The 18,798-nt window shown below is 42.1% G+C and overlaps 1 long non-coding RNA gene and 1 pseudogene across 2 annotated transcripts in view; one reads left to right on the top strand and one right to left on the bottom strand.

The window, feature by feature from the left end:
• LOC149127154 (uncharacterized) overlaps nucleotides 1-18,798 on the bottom strand; it is a 103,103-nt gene that overhangs the window by 59,760 nt on the left and 24,545 nt on the right. The window lies entirely within an intron of this gene.
• LOC100349849 (dual specificity testis-specific protein kinase 2 pseudogene) lies at nucleotides 8,413-9,618 on the top strand (annotated as a pseudogene).

The raw sequence follows: 18,798 nt of genomic DNA on the forward strand, positions 1-18,798 counted from the left end.
ATAGATATTCAGGAAGAATAGTTTAAGTAAACCAAAGCCAGATGGTTCTGAAATACAGCAGAAACATCCAAGAAAGTCAATTCTGGTGGACATTTACTTTCTGTCAATGTTAAATGATCACCTGCTTCCTACCAGGCTCTATCCTAGGGCCTGGAGATTCACAAGGGAACAAGCAGAGAAAAAATTGCAAACTTTATGGGGTTTTTCTAGTATGGGGATCTAGAGCAAAGGGAAGAGAAGTGAAGGACCAGGACACAAAAGTAACATGAGCAAATGAGAAGGGGATCATTGGAGGGCTTTGGGGAGAGCAAGCTCTGTTCTTTGAGCATAAACTGGCGAGTGCAGGGAAGGGGAGCCGTGGCACAGGGAGTTCAGAGGCTATTGAATTGCACTAACACAGGCAAGAGCACCAAGTAACTAGGTCTAGAGTGATCAAGACAGAGGTGGAGAGAAGAGGTGCCCCAGAATCAGTCATAAGAGCATGAACATTTGGGGCTGGCATTGTGGCGCAGTAGGTTAAGTTGCTGTGTGCAATGCCAGCATCTCATATCAGCTCCAGTTCAAGGCCAAGCTGCTCCACTTTCAACCCAGGTCCCTGCTAATGTGACTTTAGGGAAGCAGTGGAAGATGGCCCAAGTGCTTTCATCCACATGGCCACATGGGAGACCCAGATGATGCTCTCGGCTCCTGGCTTCAGCCTGGCTCAGACTTGGCCATTGCAGCTGTTTGGGGAGTGAACCAACAGATGGAACATCTCTCTTCTCTCTCTGTAACTCTGCCTTTCAAGTAAATAAAGATAAAATAAATACATTTTTTAAAAGACCGTGATTGTCTGAAATCAGAGCCAGTAACTATGGAGAGAAAGAAATGACCTCAAACCTTTTTGCTAATGATTATAGGAGCAGGGACAGCTAGACGTGGAGGAGGTCATAGGAGCACGTTAAGAAAGGAAGATGGAACTGTGGCTATGGGCACAAATGCAATATATCGCGGAGATGCACAGCACCAGCAGACGGGATAGGAGAGCAAAAAGGAAGCATGGAGGAAGTCTCTCTGGCTGCTCCTGCCTTGGAGGAGCTGTGTCTCCAATGCATCCTTCCGAAAGCAAACTCCCTACAAGTCAAGGTCAGCTGTCATGGGCATGAGGCCTGCACAGTGACACGAGTCCCCTGCTTGAAAGGGGCCCTGCACTTAATTTAATGCACCTTTGCCAGTGTCTTGAAATTCCTGATAATTTGGGGCCAGTGCTGTGGCATAGTACATTAAGCCTCTGCATGTGGGACCAGCATAGCATATGGGCTCCAGTTCATGTCCCAGCTGCTCCACTTCCAATCCAGCTCCCTGTTAATGTGCCCAGGAAAGCAGTGGAAGATGGTCCAAGTGCTTGGGCCCCTGCACCTGCGTGGAAGATCCAGAAAAAGTTCCAGGTTCCTGGCTTCAGACTGGCTCAGCTTTGGCCATTGCAACCATTTAGAAAGTGAACCAGTGGGTGGAAGACCTCTCTCTCTGTCTCTCCCTCTCTCCGTCTGTAACTCTGCCTCTCAAATCAATAAATAAATCTTTTTTAAAAATCCTGACCATTTTAACAGGGGGCCACACATTTGCACTCTGCTCCAGGACTCACAAACCATGCAGCTGTTTCTGCTGACAGCACTCCAGACTCACTTGCTGCCACGTTTGGAAAGTCTCCAGGAGGGACTGTGTGGGAAACACTAAGAGCCCTTGGACATCCCCAGGGAAGAAGATGCTGCGTCCATCTGCGCTCAGCAGCACTGCATGACTGTGGGAACGTTAGCCCTGCACCCAGAGATGTCACTGGCCTCTTTAAAGTATTAAAGGGCGAGAACAACACAAATAAAATCTGTGGTGGAAAAATACAGCATTCCTTCTTTCCACAGTTATCTTTGCCTTCCAAAAACCAATGCACAAGCCAGCGCCGTGGCTCACTAGGCTAATCCTCCGCATTTTGGCGCTGGCACCCCGGGTTCTAGTCCCGGTAGGGGCGCCGGATTCTCTCCCGGTTGCCCCTCTTCCAGGCCAGCTCTCTGCTGTGGCCTGGGAGGGCAGTGGAGGATGGCCCAGGTGCTTGGGTCCCTGCACCCCATGGGAGACCAGGATAAGTACCTGGCTCCTGGCTTCGGATCAGCACGATGCGCCGGCCGCAGCACGCCGGCTGCAGCGGCCATTGGAGGGTGAACCAACGGCAAAAAGATGACCTTTCTCTCTGCCTCTGTCTCTCTCACTGTCCACTCTGCCTGTCAAAAAAAAAAAAAAATGCACCCAGGAACAGCCCCAGCCACCACGGAAGTCCTGTTGATTAGTATCAAAAATTGGGCCCCAGCCATCATCATGATTGACTCTGAAGCACAGAAGGAAACGCATTAATAATGACTTATCTGTTCATTCTCTTTACTCACTCCTCATCCATGTACCCAGACTAGCAACTAGACGCTAGAAAATTAAATTTGAAACAACTCCTCCATTCTAGGTAGTAGACCCAATTCTCCCTCACCTGATTCTAGGACTGTGGCTAAAGCAAGCTAAGCATCTATTCATTTCATTTTCAAATATCACGTAATCCATGAGGAGGTGTCAAAAAGGAGAATTCACAAAACTGATGCTGGAATAAACCAAACACAACAAGATGAACAGACTTTGTTCCTGACTGCCTGGCTATTTGGCCTTTGTGGACTATCTTAGAAATTTAAAAAATAAATAAATAAAAAGGAGCACTAGCAGTTTACTGAGTCAGCAAACCCATCTTACAGCATCAGAATTACACCGTGTGGTATATCAAATCCCCAAAACACGGGCAGCCTCTCCCCCAGGATCTACAGTAAGACACAGATGCTGAGAGTACTTACATTTATACTGGAACACTTTCAAATATTAAGGAATCAAATCAACTCATAACCAAATATATAAGGGGGCTTCCAAAGCCATTAGAAAAATGGAGTTAAAAGATAATGTACATTTTCCATGAACTCTCTGAGGCCCCCATTCATTTACTAGCTACAAGCACCATAATCATATTCTTAAAAAAGCTTTGGTTGAAGCTGAATTTTCCAGAACTGCCCTGGTTCACATCTCTCATAATGGACAAGACATTGAATGGTCTTCAGCAATTTCTACCTCTCTTACATCAGTGCCCTTGCCACCCAACACCAGAGCTCCAAATATGAGGTCTTTCCACTCATCACACCTTAAACCCACCATAAAATGATTCCCCCCCCCCCGCCGCCCCACCACCTCCTCCTCCTCTCTCTCTTGTGCGTGCATAGTTGAAAAGCAACAAGTTAAGAAAGAAAAGTTGGACATTGGTGAGAGAGTCAAATAACTGGCAGATGATCAAGGAAATTGAAGCTAACCAGTCATTCCAAATGGGAAGCATGCAGGGTCCTGTGCCTTGGGCAGGACACACAGCAGCACTGACCCCGATGTCACTGACAAACACCATCAGATACAACTCCGTCCAATGGAAGGCCCTGGAGCTCTGGGAACAAGCTGTGCAGATACTTCCATGTACCCCCTCATGTCTGGGTGTCTCTGGTTGAACCCATCAAGATGGAACTGTTCCTTTGAGCAGAAGGCTGTCATGATCATCCTGGAAAAAAGAGCTTTGGTATGAGGCCACTCAACCTATCTATCACCCACTCATGTCCTCCCCCCACCAGATTAGCCTTATTTCCTAGAAATTCACATGGGCCTGGGACAAAGCCCCACTAAGAACAAAGTGTTGTTTTGCTTTGCTTTGTTGCTACGGCACATATATCACCTGAGGTTAGATTCTCCCATTTCTCCTAAAACAAGAGACCCAAACATGTCACTTTCCATTATGAGTAGAAAAGGGGGAGGGGGAAACTATGAGAATTTATTTGCTTTCAAGAATTAGTTCCCCACGGGTTAAAATGACAAATGAAGAAGATAAAATCGGGTTTTTCCTGGCAATTAGCTAATGAGACTTGAACGTTCTCACGTATGAAAGGACGTCCTTCCTCCAGCAGGTGTTTTTGGCATACTGAATTAACAACAGGAGCTAAAGTTTGTGTTTTGTATGACCCAATTTTCAGCGCATACCCTTGTTTTGAGATAACACAACTGATACACTAAAAAAAAGATTTTCAGTCAGATCTGTACTTATGTTATTAAAATAAGAGGTTATATTAAAAGAAATTTATTTTCCCTTGCCACTCCTTTATAAAACATTAAGCACTTTGAAAGTCATGACTTGTTTCTCTTCAAAAGAGAACTGAATTTAAGAGGGATGCTTATCTAAGTCTTTTTAGATTTGGAAAGTAATTCCCAAGATAGGCCTATATTCATTTCAAGTGAAAATTTTACCTAACAGAGGAAGCCACATGATTAAAATTGAAGGTACTTTGAAATGTTTTAGATTTTACCTTGCAAAAAATAGATGATCCTCGAAAAATCTGGCTTCCCTTCTGGCCCAGTGCTAACTATGACCTTGAAAAACTGCAGCCCTGGAACCAACTGCTTACAGGACCACACAGAGATCTTCTCCCAAGACTGCAAAGGTTGAGGAGCCCACCAATCCTTTCCCTTAAAGGTTACAAAGCTGTGGTTGTCCAGATGACCTCATTCTCTTATTTAAGTAACACACGTTTAAATTAGAGAACTCTCCAAGCATCACTTGGGATCCATTTTCAATCCATTGTAAAATTTCATTGACATCTCTCTCCTCCCTTTGCTTTTGTGGTAGGACTTTCTTGTTTGTGTCTTAGAGTCACAAGACAACCACTAGGAACCCAGCAAGGATCATCTTCCTGCGGTGCGTTACAGACTCACGTCTAGTGAGTACACCAGCCTTGGCAGATCATGAAGCAGTCCTTTCAGAGTCTTGCCAGGAACTGGAAACAAAAACTAGAATCAGTGCTCGAAATGTTTGGCCTACCAGCATTGCCAGGGATCACTTCGTTTATAGATGAGATCTGCCAAAACTTCAAGAAAAGCATGGTCCCTCTCCCTCGGAAAATATTTCAAAGAATAACAAAAGCCATCAACTAGATTTACCAAATCAACAACAAACTTGATAACAAAACCAAAGAAGTACAGTGCAATAAAAGATGATTAGACTAACCTTAACTGTTCACATAGATAGGAGAGTTCCAGAATATAAAAAAAAATCAAGTCCAGTAGCACATCTATAAAATTACATCATAACCATTTGGAGTTTACCCAAGGGGCAAAGAAAGGTCAACATCAGGAGATCTATTAAGATGTAACTCACACTGAAGAAGGAAAAAGAACCTCAAATGGTGTTGACAAATCATGTGTTAGAATTGAATACACATTCATAATTTTTAAAAGTTCTTAGTGGCCAGCACTGTGGCTCACTTGGCTAATCCTCCACACTCCAGGTTCTAGTTCCAGTTGGGGCGCCGGATTCTGTCCCGGTTGCTCCTCTTCCAGTCCATCTCTCTGCTGTGGCCCAGGAGGACAGTGGAGGATGGCCCAAGTGCTTGGGCCCTGCACCCGCATGGGAGACCAGGAGGAAGCACCTGGTTCCTGGCTTCGGATTGGCGCAGTGCACCGGCCATAGTGGCCATTTTGGGGGTGAACCAACGGAAGGAAGACCTTTCTCTCTGTCTCTCTCTCTCTCACTGTCTAACTTTGCCTGTCAAAAAAAAAAAAATTCTTAGTGAATACTCAATAGGAGGAAAAATTTTAATATGATAAAAAAGTATCCACCAAAAGCTTAGAGCAAACATCCTTCATCATAATAAAAATTTAGAAATATTGCAATTACTAAAAATAAAATGAAGATGTCTGCTATCCCCCTTACTATTCAATATCATTGCAGAGGTCCTAGGAAACGCAGTAAGACAAGGGGCAGACAGGATATTAAATTGCTACTATTTGCAATGAACAGCCTTTACTACTTACAAATGCAGGATAATCTACAGACCAACTATTAGAAGCAACACAAGAGATTCACTGGCTACAAAATCAATATAAGACCAACAACACCCCTACACACCAGCAATAACAAGTGTAGAATGCAAAGGAGGTGCACATACAATTCATATTTACAGCAAAAAACCTCAGGAATATATCTAACAAAAGATTTTTAGAGGAAATTACAAAATATTATGAAAGAATACAAAAGAAATCTCAAATAAACAAGAGATATCTTCTTCATGGTTGGGAAACTGAAAGAAACTACATTTTTTTCTCAATAAGATCAGTATGATTCTAATCCCAGTGATAGAGTAGAACTTAATAAAATGATTCTGAAGTTCTTGTGGCAGAATAAAATTCCAAGAAGAATCAATATAATTCTAAAAATAAATAACAAAGACAGCAACCCTGTCAGAGTTGCAACACTATGTAAGGAGGTAAAGAAATTAATGAAACAGAATCAGAAGCCTGGAAATATGGTACAGTAGTCCCCCTTAGCCATGATTTTGCTTCCACAGTTTCAGTTACCCTAAGTCAACCAGGTTCAAAGATATTAAGTAGAAAATTCTAGAAATAAACAACTCATAACTTTTAGGTCGTTAGTGGGGCTAGGCGCTGTAGCACAGTGGATTATGTCACTGTTGGGACATCCGCTCCCCATAGCAGAGCACAGGTTCACGTCTGAGCTATTCTGCTTCTGATCCAGCTTTTTTTTTTTTTTTTTTTACAGGCAGAGTGGACAGAGAGAGAGAAAGGTCTTCCTTTGCCATTGGTTCACCCTCAATGGCCGCCGCGGCCGGCGCACCGCGCTGATCCAATGGCAGGAGCCAGGTGCTTCTCCTGGTCTCCCATGGGGTGCAGGGCCCAAGCACTTGGGCCATCCTCCACTGCACTCCCGGGCCACAGCAGAGAGCTGGCCTGGAAGAGGAGCAATCGGGACAGAATCCGGCACCCCGACTGGGACTAGAACCCGGTGTGCTGGTGCCGCAAGGTGGAGGATTAGCTTAGTGAGCCAAGGCGCCGGCCCTGATCCAGCTTCTTGCTACAGCTGAGAGACAGCAAAAGATGGCCCAAGTGCCTGGATCCCTGCCACCCACATGGGAGACTAAGATGGAGTCCCAGGCTTCTGGCTTTGGCCTGGCCTAGCTCTGGCTGTTGTAGCCATTTCAGGGGTAAAACAGCAGATACTAGACCTCTTTGTCTCTCCCTCTCTCTGTAACTCTGCCTTACAATAACTTAGCAGACCCAAGAAAGCCATGTTCTAAACCAGCAGTGAAGAACCCAAGGAATACCTCTGGTTTACTGGACAGAACCGACAAACGATGTCCCCACTGACTTCACAGCACCACTGGACAGGACATGAAAACAAAGGTGTGCTAGCACCTAGGCTCCCAAACCCCCATGCCCACTTTACCCACTAGGGCAACTGCACCCCCAACCCTGGAGAAGATAAAATAGAAGATCGATGGCTTGGGGGCACCTGCCTGGTTGTGGGCAGGAGTGTCTTTGTAAAAATAGGAGGATTTAAGTAAAAGTCTTCACTCTGAAGGCTGAGATTCCCAGATTTTTTGTGGACTTGATCCCAGAATTCTGACAACCTGGCTTATGTGATGTTTCAGTCATGGAAAGTCAGGGCCAGTGCTATAGTGCAGTGGGCTGGGCTTCCAACTGCAGTGCCAATATCCTATATGGGCAACGCTTCTAGTCCCAGCTGCTCCACTTCCAATCCAGCTCTCTGCTATGGCCTGGGAAGGCAGTGCAAGATGGCCCAAGTCCTTGGGTCCCTGCTACCCATGTAGGAGACCCAGAGGAAGCACCTGGCTCCTGGATTCAGATTGGCTTAGCTCCAGTTATTGCAGCCATTTGAGGAGTGAACCAGCAGATGGAAGACCTCTCTCTGTGTCTCCCTCTCACTGTCTGTAACCTCTCAAAAAAATAAACAAAATCTTTAAAAAAAAAAAAAAGACATGGAAAGTCCTTTCTAGGGAATATATTCAACCTAAGAAAAAGAGCTAAAGAAAATGGCAGTGGGTATTACTGAACAAAAGGCCCAGCAGCTCCCCCTGTAATGAGGCCTGTAGTTAGCAGGTCAGATTTAGTACCCCCTTCAAACATGACAGGATGGATGATCAAGGACATGCAGGCACTTTTTCAAAGCCCTCTAATGGAAAGACAGGAGCTAGAAAACCATTTCAGACTGCAAAGCTGTGGCAGTCGCCTCCTCATCCTCTGCTGTGGCTTATGCCCCTGCATTGCCGGCTTCTGCACAAGGGACCCCACCACCACCCCCTCCTCTGCCTAGGGAGCTGCTGCCACCACCGAGCTGTGAGGGCTACCGAGCTGCGTCCTCACTGCCACCTTCCCATCCTGCCCACACAGGCACTCCTCTAACTGCTCAGCCCCACCTCGGGATCAAAACAGAAGAGAAGCAAAGTTCAACAAAAGTGTATTATGTTTGGAGTTCCTTTTTAAATGAAGAAAAAAAATGAGACTATGGATAGAAGCAAATGGAATTCAATTGCAGGATTTCCTCCACATGTCGAGCATCTTGAAGAGTTTGAAGGAGTTAGTGGAGGGGATGGGAACGCGACCCAGGTGGGAAGAGTCTGGCCATCTTCCTATTGAGCTCTTATAAGTGCCTTTTCCAGACTGACTCATTTGGATGATTTTACCTGTGAAAAAAATAGGGTCTGGCTTCTTCTCTGAAGTTTTCAAGGAGCACTCCAGAGCTTTGGGTCAGCTGATGGCTCTTGAGATGAATATCTGGAGCAGTAACCAGGCAAATACTCTGAAGACAGTACAGCTCATGAATAGACTCTCTCAGCCCCGCACCCTTAGGTTCGTGGGTGGGACAATGGCGAACACTTAGAGATTAGATCAACTCCAGGAACCTGAAACAGTTGGCAGACTGTGACCCGCATTTGCCCTGGCCCATGAGCATGAAACTTCACTGCAAAGCCATTTTTCATCGGGGCCTCACACCAAAGAACTGCCCATTTAAGAGAAAAGACAAGGGTTTCTCTGCAGCGGTGGCTGACTTTGGCCTGGCTGAGAAGATCCCTGATGTCACCATGGGGCGTGGGAAGCAGGCTGTGTGGGCTCTCCTTTCTGGATAGCACCAGAGATGCTCAGAGACGAGCCCGCCCCATATGAAAAGGCAAACATGTTCTCTTACAGTACCATCCTCTGCGATTCATTGCTCACATCCAGGCTGATCCAGACTATCTTCCTGGCACAGAGAATTTGGGGCTGAACCATGACACTTTCCGACACACAGATGTGAGACTGTCCCCCGGACTTTCTGCAGCTCACCTCAACTCCTGCAATATGGACCCCATACTGGAGCCTGGGAAGACCCTCAAGGAAATTCTGAGCCACCTACAGGAAGAACCAGACAGAAACCTGCAGCCCACAGTCAAGGGATTCCTAGAGAAAGCATCTAGATAAAGCAACTGCGCTCACTGGCTGACACGATCCCTCATAAGTCCCCATGCCCAAGCCCAAGAGGTACCATCTGGCTATCTCAAAGCCAGTCAGATATCTTCTCCCACAAGCCCCCACATACAGTGAGTATCTTGGATCCCTATTACCAGCCACAACAAGACTTCTAACCACGTTCCCAGTGTCAACCTCTTCAGCACTCATCAGGACCTCAAGGACAGCAAGATCCAATATAAATGGCCTCAACTCTCCAGTTAAAAGATACACTGGCTGAATGGATTAAAAAACAAGACCCTTCCCTGATCGGTGACAACTGACTGAACACCAAAAAGGAAACCTGTTGAAGTGAAATGGACACTATGGGAAATGGTGACTTGATCAGCATAGCCCTGACTGTTAATGAACAACTTAATACATTATCCCTCTTAGTAGTTTTTTTGTCTGTCCTACTTAATATGACTGGTTTAATTCTGTAATTAATACACAGTTATTCTTAAGTGTTGAAATTTAACTGAAATGTGATCCCTGTTAAACATAAGAGTAGGAATAAGAGAGGGAAGAGATGTACAATTTGGGACATGCTCAAGCTGACTTGCCCCAAATGGTAGAGTTAGAAACATACCAGGGGACTCCAATTTAATCCCATCAAGGTGGCATGTACCAATGCCATCTCACCAGTCCAAGTGATCAATTTCAGTTCACAATTGATCATAATGAAAGGACTAAGAGTCAAAGGAAGCACATAAACAAGTCTAGTACCTGCTAATACTAACTGATAGAATAAATAAAGGGGAGAGTGATCCAACATGGGAAGCGAGATACTCAGCAGACTCATAGAATGGTGGATGTCCTAAACAGCACTCTGGCCTCAGAATCAGCCCTAAAGGCATTCCGATCTGGCTGAAAAGCCCATGAGAGTATTTCAGGCATGGAAAGCCAAGACACTCTGGCAAAAAAAAAAAAAACAACAACCCTAAATGAAAGATCTCTGTGAGTGAGATCCCAGTGGAAAGAACAGGTCTTCAAAGAAGGAGGTACCTTTCTCTGAAGGGAGGAGAGAACCTCCACTTTGACTATGACCTTGTCTAAACAAGATAAGAGTCGGTGAACTCAAAAGGCTTCCATAGCCTTGGAAACTCATGACTGGTGCATAGGGAGATTACTGATGCCATAAACAGGAGTGTCAATTTGTAAAGTCAACAACAGGAGTCACTGTGCACTTACTCCTCATGTAGGATCTCTGTCCTTAATGTGCTGTACATTGAGACTTAATGCTATAATGAGTACTCAAACAGTATATTTCTCTTTGTGTTTCTATGGGGGTGCAAACTGTTGAAATCTTTACTTAATGTATACTAAACTGATCTTCTGTTAAAAAAAAAAGCAGAAGAAATTATCAATTCCCAACTTGACTCTCACTGGGATTAAACATGACAATAGGTCTGATCTGATTTCATCATCATTTTAAAAATCATCTATTATTTTTCACTTTATGTTTGTGTGGGAGCAAACTGTTGAAATCTTTACTTAATGTATGCTAAACTGATCTTCTGTATATAAAGAGAATCGAAAATGAATCCTCATGTGAATGGAAGGGGAGAGGGAGTGGGAAAGGGGAGGGATGCGGGTGGAGAGACGATATGGGGGGGAAGCCATTGTAATCCATAAGCCGTACTTTGGAAATTTATATTCATTAAATAAAAGTTAAAAAAATAAAAAATAATAAAAAAAATTAACCAATCAAAAAAAAAAAAAAACAAGACCCACATATTTGCTGCCTACTAGCAACACATCTCACCAACAAAGATACACACAGACTGAAAGTCAAAGGATGGAGGAGCCGGTGCTGTAGTGCTGTGGGTTAAAGCCATGGCCAGTGGTGCCAGCATCCTATACGGATGCTGGCTTGATTCCCAGCTGCTCCACTTCTGTTCCAGCTCCCTGCTGATGTGCCTGGGAAAGCAGTGGAAGATGGCCCAAGTGCTTGGGCCCCTGCAACCATGTGGGAGATGGGAGATCCAGAAGAGGCTCCTAGTTCCTGGCTTCAGACTGGTTCAGCTCTGGCCATTGCAGCTATTTGGGGAGTGAACCAGTGGATGGAAGACCTTCCTCTCTGTCTCTACCTCGCTCTGTAACTCTTTCAAATAAATAAAATAAATCTTAAAAAAAGGAAAAGTATGGGAAAAAGATATTCCATGCTAACAGAAACCAAAAAAGTGCTGATGTTGACATCCTTATATCAGACAAAATAGACTTTAACATAAAAAGTGTTAAAAGACATGAAGAAGGGCACTATGCAATGATTAAGGGATCTATTCAACAGGAAGATGTGACTATAATAAATGTATACACACCCAATTTCTGGGCACCTGGATATTAAATGGAAATGTTAATGGACCTAAAGGGAGACATAGACTCCAATACAATAGTAATGGAGGACTTCAGTGCCCTACTTTCAGCAACGGACAGATCAAACAGAAAGAAAATAAGCAAGGAAACAACAGAGCTAATCAACACTACAGACCAAATGGACCTAATGGATATCTACAGAACATTTTACCCCACAGTGGCAGAATACACATTCTTCTCAACAATGCATGGAATTTTCTCTAAGATAGACCATATGCTAAGCCATAAAGCAAATCTCAGAAAATTCAAAAAAAGTGAAATCGTATTATGCATCTTCTTAGACCACAATGGAATAAAGCTAGAAATCACAACTCAAGAATCTCTAGATCACATGCAATGTTCAATCTCCATTTATTTATGGAGTATTGATTAACAGAAGAAGTCAAAAGAGAAATCAAAAAATTTCTGGAAACAAATGAAGATGACAATATATCATATCAAAACTTATGGGATACAGCAAAAGCAGTATTAAGAGGGACAGTTATAGCAATTTGTACCTACATGAAAAAATTGGAAAGGTACCAAATAAATGAGCTATCAATGCATCTCAAGGACCTAGAAAAATAGCAAACAAGCCAACAATTAGTAGGAGGAAAGAAATAATTAATATTAGAAGATAAACAAAATTGAAACAAAAAATCAGTGAGATGAAGAGCTGGTTTTTTGAAAAAATAAACAAAATTGATACACCATTGACATAACTATTCAAAAAAATAGTAGAAGTCCCAAATCAATAAAATCAGAGATGAAAAGGGAAATGTAACAACAGATACCACAGAAATAAAAACCATCATCAGAAATTATTACAAAGAGCTGTATGCCAACAAATTGGGAAACCTATAAGAAATGGATAGATTCCTAGAAACATACAAAATTGAGTCATGTAGATATAGAAAACCTAAACAGACCAATAACCAAGATGGAAATTGAATCATTAATAAAGACCCCCCAAACAAAGAAAAGCCCAGAACCAGATGGCATCATGGCTAAATTCTACAAGGCATTTAAATAACTAATTCCAATTCTTCCCAAGCTATTTGAAAGGGAGGGAATCCTCCCAAACTCCTCCTATGAAGCCTGTACCACTTTAATACCTAAACCTGAAAAAGACTCAACAAAGAAAAAGAACTATAGACCAATATCCCTGGTGAACAAAGATACAAAAATCCTCAACAAAATATTAGCTAATCAAATTCAACAATACATCAGAAAGATCGTTCACCCAGCCCAAGTAGGATTTATTCCTAGTATGCAGGGATGGTTCAACATTTGCAAATCAATCAATGTGATACATCACATTAACAAATTGAGGAACAAAAACCATATGGTTATCCCAATAGACGCAGAGAAAGCATTTGATAAAATACATCTTTTCATGATGAAAACCGTAAGCAAATTTGGTATAGAGGGAGAATTCCTCAATACAATCAAGGCAATATATGGCAAACCCATGGACAGCATCCTATTGAATGGGGAAAAGCTGGAAGCATTCCCCCTAAGATCCAGAACCAGACAAGGATGCACATTTTCACCATTGCCACTTAATATAGTCCTGGATGGCTTAGCTAGAGCCATTAGTCAAGAAAAAGAAAGGGATACAAACTGGAAAGGAGGAAATCAAACTATCCCTGTTTGCAGATGACATGATCCTATATATAGGGAATGCAAAAGACTCCACTGAGAGAGTGGAGTTTGATAAAATGACAGGATATAAAATCAACACAGAAAAATCAGAGTTTGGTAAAATGGCAGGATATAAAATCAACACAGAGAAATCAACAGCCTTTGCAAATGCAGACAATATCTGGCTGAGAAAGAACTTTTAAGATCAGTCCCATTCACAGTAGCTCCAAAAAGAATCAAATTCCTTGGAATAAATTGAACCAAGGATGCCACAGATCTCTATAAAGAAAATTACAAAATGCTAAAGAAAAAAATAGAAGAAGACATTAAAAATGGAAAAATCTTCCATGTTCAAGGATTAGAAGAATCAATATCACCAAAATGTCCATACTACTGAAAGCAATTTACAGATTCAATGCAATCCCAATCAAAATACCAATGACATTCTTCACAGATATAGAAAAAATGATGCTAATAGTCACATGGAAATAAGAGACCCTGAATAGCTAAAGCAATGTTATACAACAAAAACAAAGCTGGAGGCATCACAATACCAGATTTCAAGACATACTACAGGGCAGTTATAATCAAAACAGCCTGTTACTGGCCTAAAACAGACTTGTAGACCAATGGAACTGAATAGAAACTCCAAAAATCAATACATGCATCTGTAACCAACCTATCTTTCATAGAGGAGCTAAAATCAATCCCTGGAATAAGAACAGTCTCTTCAATGGATGGTGCCAGGAAATCTGGATCTCCACATGCAGAAGTATGAAACTAGACCCCTAGCTTACACATTACACAAAAATCCACTCAAAATGGATCAAATATGTAAATCTACAATCAAATACCATCAAACCCTTAGAGAACATTGGGGAAACTCTGCAAGACATTGGCATAGGCAAAGTCTTCTTGGAAAAGACCCCAAAACCACAGGCAATCAAAGCCAAAATTGACAGTTGGGATTACATCAAACTGAGAAGCTACTGCACTGCAAAAGAAATACTCAGCAAAGTGAAAAGGCAACTGACAGAATGGGAGAAATTATTTTCAAACTATTCAACTGATAAAGGATTAATTTTAATAACCAGGATATATAGAAAGATCAAGAAACTCAACAACAACAAAGCAAACAACCCAGTGAAGAAATGGGCAAAGACATTTTTTCGTTTTTTCTTTTTTTTTTTTTATTTTTATTTTTGACAGGCAGAGTTAGTCAGTGAGAGTGAGAGACAGAGAGAAAGGTCTTCCTTCCACTGGTTCACTCCCCAAATGGCCACTGCAGCAGGCACACCATGCTGATCCGAAGCCAGGAGCCAGGTGCTTCCTCCTGGTCTCCCATGCGGGTGCAGGGCCCAAGCACTTGGGCCATCCTCCACTGCCTTCCTGGGTCACAGCAGAGAGCTGGACTGGAAGAGGAGCAACCGGGACAGAATCCGGCGCCCCAACCAGGTCTAGAACCCCGGGGTGCCGGCGCCGCAGGCAGAGGATTAGCCTAGTGAGCACGGCACTGGAAAAAGACATTTTTCAAAAGAAATCCAAGTAGCCAACAGACACTTGGAAAAATGCTCAGGATGACTAGACATCAGGGAAATGCAAATCCAAACCACAATGAGGTTTTACCTTACTCTAGTTAGAATGGCTTTCACACAGAAATCAAGAAACAACAAATGCTGGCGAGGATGTGAGGGAAAAGATACCCTGGTCTACTATTGTTGGGAATGTAACTTGGTGCAATAATTGTGGAAGACAGTATGCAGATACCTCAGAAATCTGAATCTAGACCTGCCATATGATCCAGCCATTCCACTCCTGGGAATTTACCCAAACCAAAATAAATCAGTGTATGAAAGAGTGAATTGACAATAGCTAAGATATAGAATCAACCGAGGTGTCCATCAACAGTTGATGGGATAAAGAAATTAAAGTATACATACACTACGGAGTACTACTCAGTAAACAATAAATAAATAAATAAAATCCTGTTTTTTGCAGCAAGTTGGTCACAACTGGAAACCATTATACTTCGTGAAATAAGCCAGTCCTAAAAAGACAGATCTCATGTTTTCCCTGACCTGAGGTAACTAACAGAGTACCTGAAATGTAAGGTATTGGAGTGAAGTGGACATTCTGAGCTTTGATGATTGCTTATAGCCCTTGTCTCTGCCACTGAGGAACAGTCTTGTCTTTTCTTTCTCTTCATACTATTTGTTGAACTCTTTTATTTAGAGTAGGGTTAACTATACTGTCATTAAGTATACTGAAAATAGATCATTGTACAAATTAAGAGTGGGAATCCAAGATGGAGGGGGAGGAAGGATAGGAGTATGGGCAGAAGGGAAGGTAGGGAGAAGTGCCACTATGTTATCAAATCTGTATGTATGAAATATATGAGACTTATACAACTTAAATATAATTTTTTAAAAATTTAATTAAAAGAAGTGTTCTGTCTCATAGAACTTTCAACCTTGTGGTAGGGAGAAGGGCTGGTTTTGTAGGCCCTATAGGGCCTGTTCTATGTCTTTGACAACATATGACACACCCAGAGGGTTAAATGGTTTATACATGGACTGATTTTCTTCCCTTCCTGCTATGGACAGAGCTTCAAGAACAATCTGTCCTCACAGACACATTAAGAAATAACTAAAGAATGAAGTTGGTCAAATATTTTCACAACTTGTTTCTGCTGATTTTTTTTTGCAAGACTTTCCCAAGATATTTTCAGACTTACAAATAAAGTTGCGGGGCTTGCACTGTGGCTTAGTGGGTAAAGCCACTGTCTGCAGTGCCAGCATCCCATATGGGTGCCGCTTTGAGTTCCAGCTGCTCCACTTTCAATCCAGCTCTCTTCTGTGGCCTGGGAAAGCAGTAGAAGATGGCCCAAGTCCTTGGGCCCCTGCATCTACGTGGGAGACCCAGAGGAAGTTCCTGGCTCCTGGCTTCAGATCGGTGCAGCTCCAGCCATTGCAGCTATTTGGGGATTGAACCAGCAGATGCAATCTCTCTCTCTCACTCTCTCTCTCTCTCTCTCTCTCTCTCTCTTTCTCTGCCCCCATCTAGCAGCTCTGCCTTTCGAATAATGAAATAAATAAATCTTTAAATTAAATAAAGTAGTTATTACAGATGAAAACAACAAATAAACAAAATTTTCAGGATACAGACTCCATGTGGGAAGAACAAATTTTAACATTAGTATTAATATCATTACAGACAGAAGATACTGTATATTCATGAACTAATGAGGAGATACCATTTTTAAAATAATAGAAAAAAGGTGATTTTTAAAGGCTCTTGGAAATTGAGAATAATAAAAATTAAAAATTTCATTTTGAAGGTTAAGAGGATTTGAATACACACATACACACACACACACACACACACACACACGCTGTTTTGTCACCTCACCCTGTCAGAACAGTTATTATCCAAAAGACAAAGAGTAAGAAAATGCTGGTGAAGATGCGGAGAAAGGGCAACACTTATAAACTGCTGGTGGGAATGTATATTAGTGCAGCCACTGTGGAAGGCAGTACAGAAATTTCTTTAAAAACTAGAAATAAACTTGCCATGTGATCCAGCATGATCCACTGCTGGGTGGGATTGATATGAATACAGTGCATCAAAGAGATACCTGCACCACCATGTTCATAGCAGCACTGTTCACAACAGCCAAAATATGGAACCAACCAAGGTATCCATCATCAGAAGAATGGGTAAAGAAAATGTGGAATATTATTCAGCTATAAAAAGGAATGAAATTCTATCATTTGCACCAAAATGGTTGCAACGATTGACTGAAATAAACCAGCCATAGGAAGACAAACACCACATGTTCTCCCTTATAGGTGGGAGCTAAAATTTTAAAATAATAATAATAAATGCCTATGTGTAGCAGTATTGCTGCAAATATAGTTTTGTCAAATTTTGTTTCATGTCTTTGTCAAATTGTTAAGAATGCTATACACCCCTATGGTTTTAATGATCTGTGATTACTTATTTACTAAATATGAGTGAAACTGACATATTTACACTTGATTACTCTTTACAGCCCCTGCCTATATTCCTGCTGAATTCTTGTATTTTTACTTTTTATTTGTTGAACGCTTCATTTAGTGGAGCATTAACCTTTGACTATAATGTAAATTAAAAATGTTATCTCAAAAATTAAAATTTTTTAAATTAAATAATTTTTTAAAAGTAGAGAAACTATACCTTCAAGTAGAAGAAAAGGGCAGAAAATAGAAAATGTAAAAATTTAGGAGGAACAGTTTAGGAGACCTAACATCTCAATAACAGGAATTTCAGAAAGAAAAAACAGTGAGAGAGATTTTAGTACAGAAACAATTCAAGGAATCTCCCAGAACTAAAGAAGTCAATAACTGCCCAGAGACTGGATGAAAATTAAGCCACGCTGGGACAGGTAATGAAATTTCCAAACCCTGGGAGATTTTTCAAGGTTCTAAAGAGGACAAACATAGCAAGAAATATCAAACAATGATATCAGAACAGTTACCAGGACAGCTTCCCAGCCTTAAACAACAACATTCTAATAGTAAACTATTGAGCATTGTCATTTTAAAAAATAATAAAATGAAAATAAAATGCATTACACATGAAAAAGTAAATATATTTTATCTTTTCTTAAAAGTGAAAATATAGAATTAAAAGTTTATTTCAGTGCAAAAAAAATCAGAAGAAAAATTCTTTTTTAACTAACAATATACATCCAGAAATAGTACTAAGTGTGAGAGCAAAACACTGACGTTTTTAGCAACAGGTTCTCAAAAAGTTAATCTCCCATGAGTTGCTCCTCAGGAAGCTGCTGCAATATGGTCTTTTCCAAAATAAAAGATTAAACGAGAAGGACAGGGAATCTAGGAAAGGGGAAATCCAACGGAGGAAATGCAAGAGGAAAATCCGGAGGATACTAGATATTCTTTTATTTATTTATTTATTTATCTTTTGACAGGCAGAGTGGACAGTAAGAGAGACAGCGAGAAAGATCTTCCTTTGCCGTTGGTTCACCCTCCAATGGCCGCCGCGCAGCTGGCGCACCGAGCTGATCCGATGGCAGGAGCCAGGTGCTTCTGGTCTCCCATGGGGTGCAGGGCCCAAGTACTTGGGCCATCCTCCACTGCACTCCTGGGCCACAGCAGAGAGCTGAACTGGAAGAGAAGCAATCGGGACAGAATCTGGCGGCCCCGATCGGGACTAGAACCCGGTGTGCCGGTGCCACAGGTGGAGGATTCGCTTATTGAGCCGTGGCGCCGGCCGAATACCAGATATTCTACCAGTGCAGAAAGCAAGCAGTTCTGACTGCGGAAGGTGAGGGCCCCAGCAGACACTGCAAGTAGATGCCCTTGACAGACAACTTGACGTGTTTGAACATATCAAGAGAAGAAT

The sequence above is a fragment of the Oryctolagus cuniculus genome, chromosome 4 (assembly GCF_051225735.1).
Source record: "Oryctolagus cuniculus isolate XC-2025 breed Fujian yellow rabbit chromosome 4, ASM5122573v1, whole genome shotgun sequence".
In the NCBI taxonomy this organism is placed as follows: Eukaryota; Metazoa; Chordata; class Mammalia; order Lagomorpha; family Leporidae; genus Oryctolagus; species Oryctolagus cuniculus.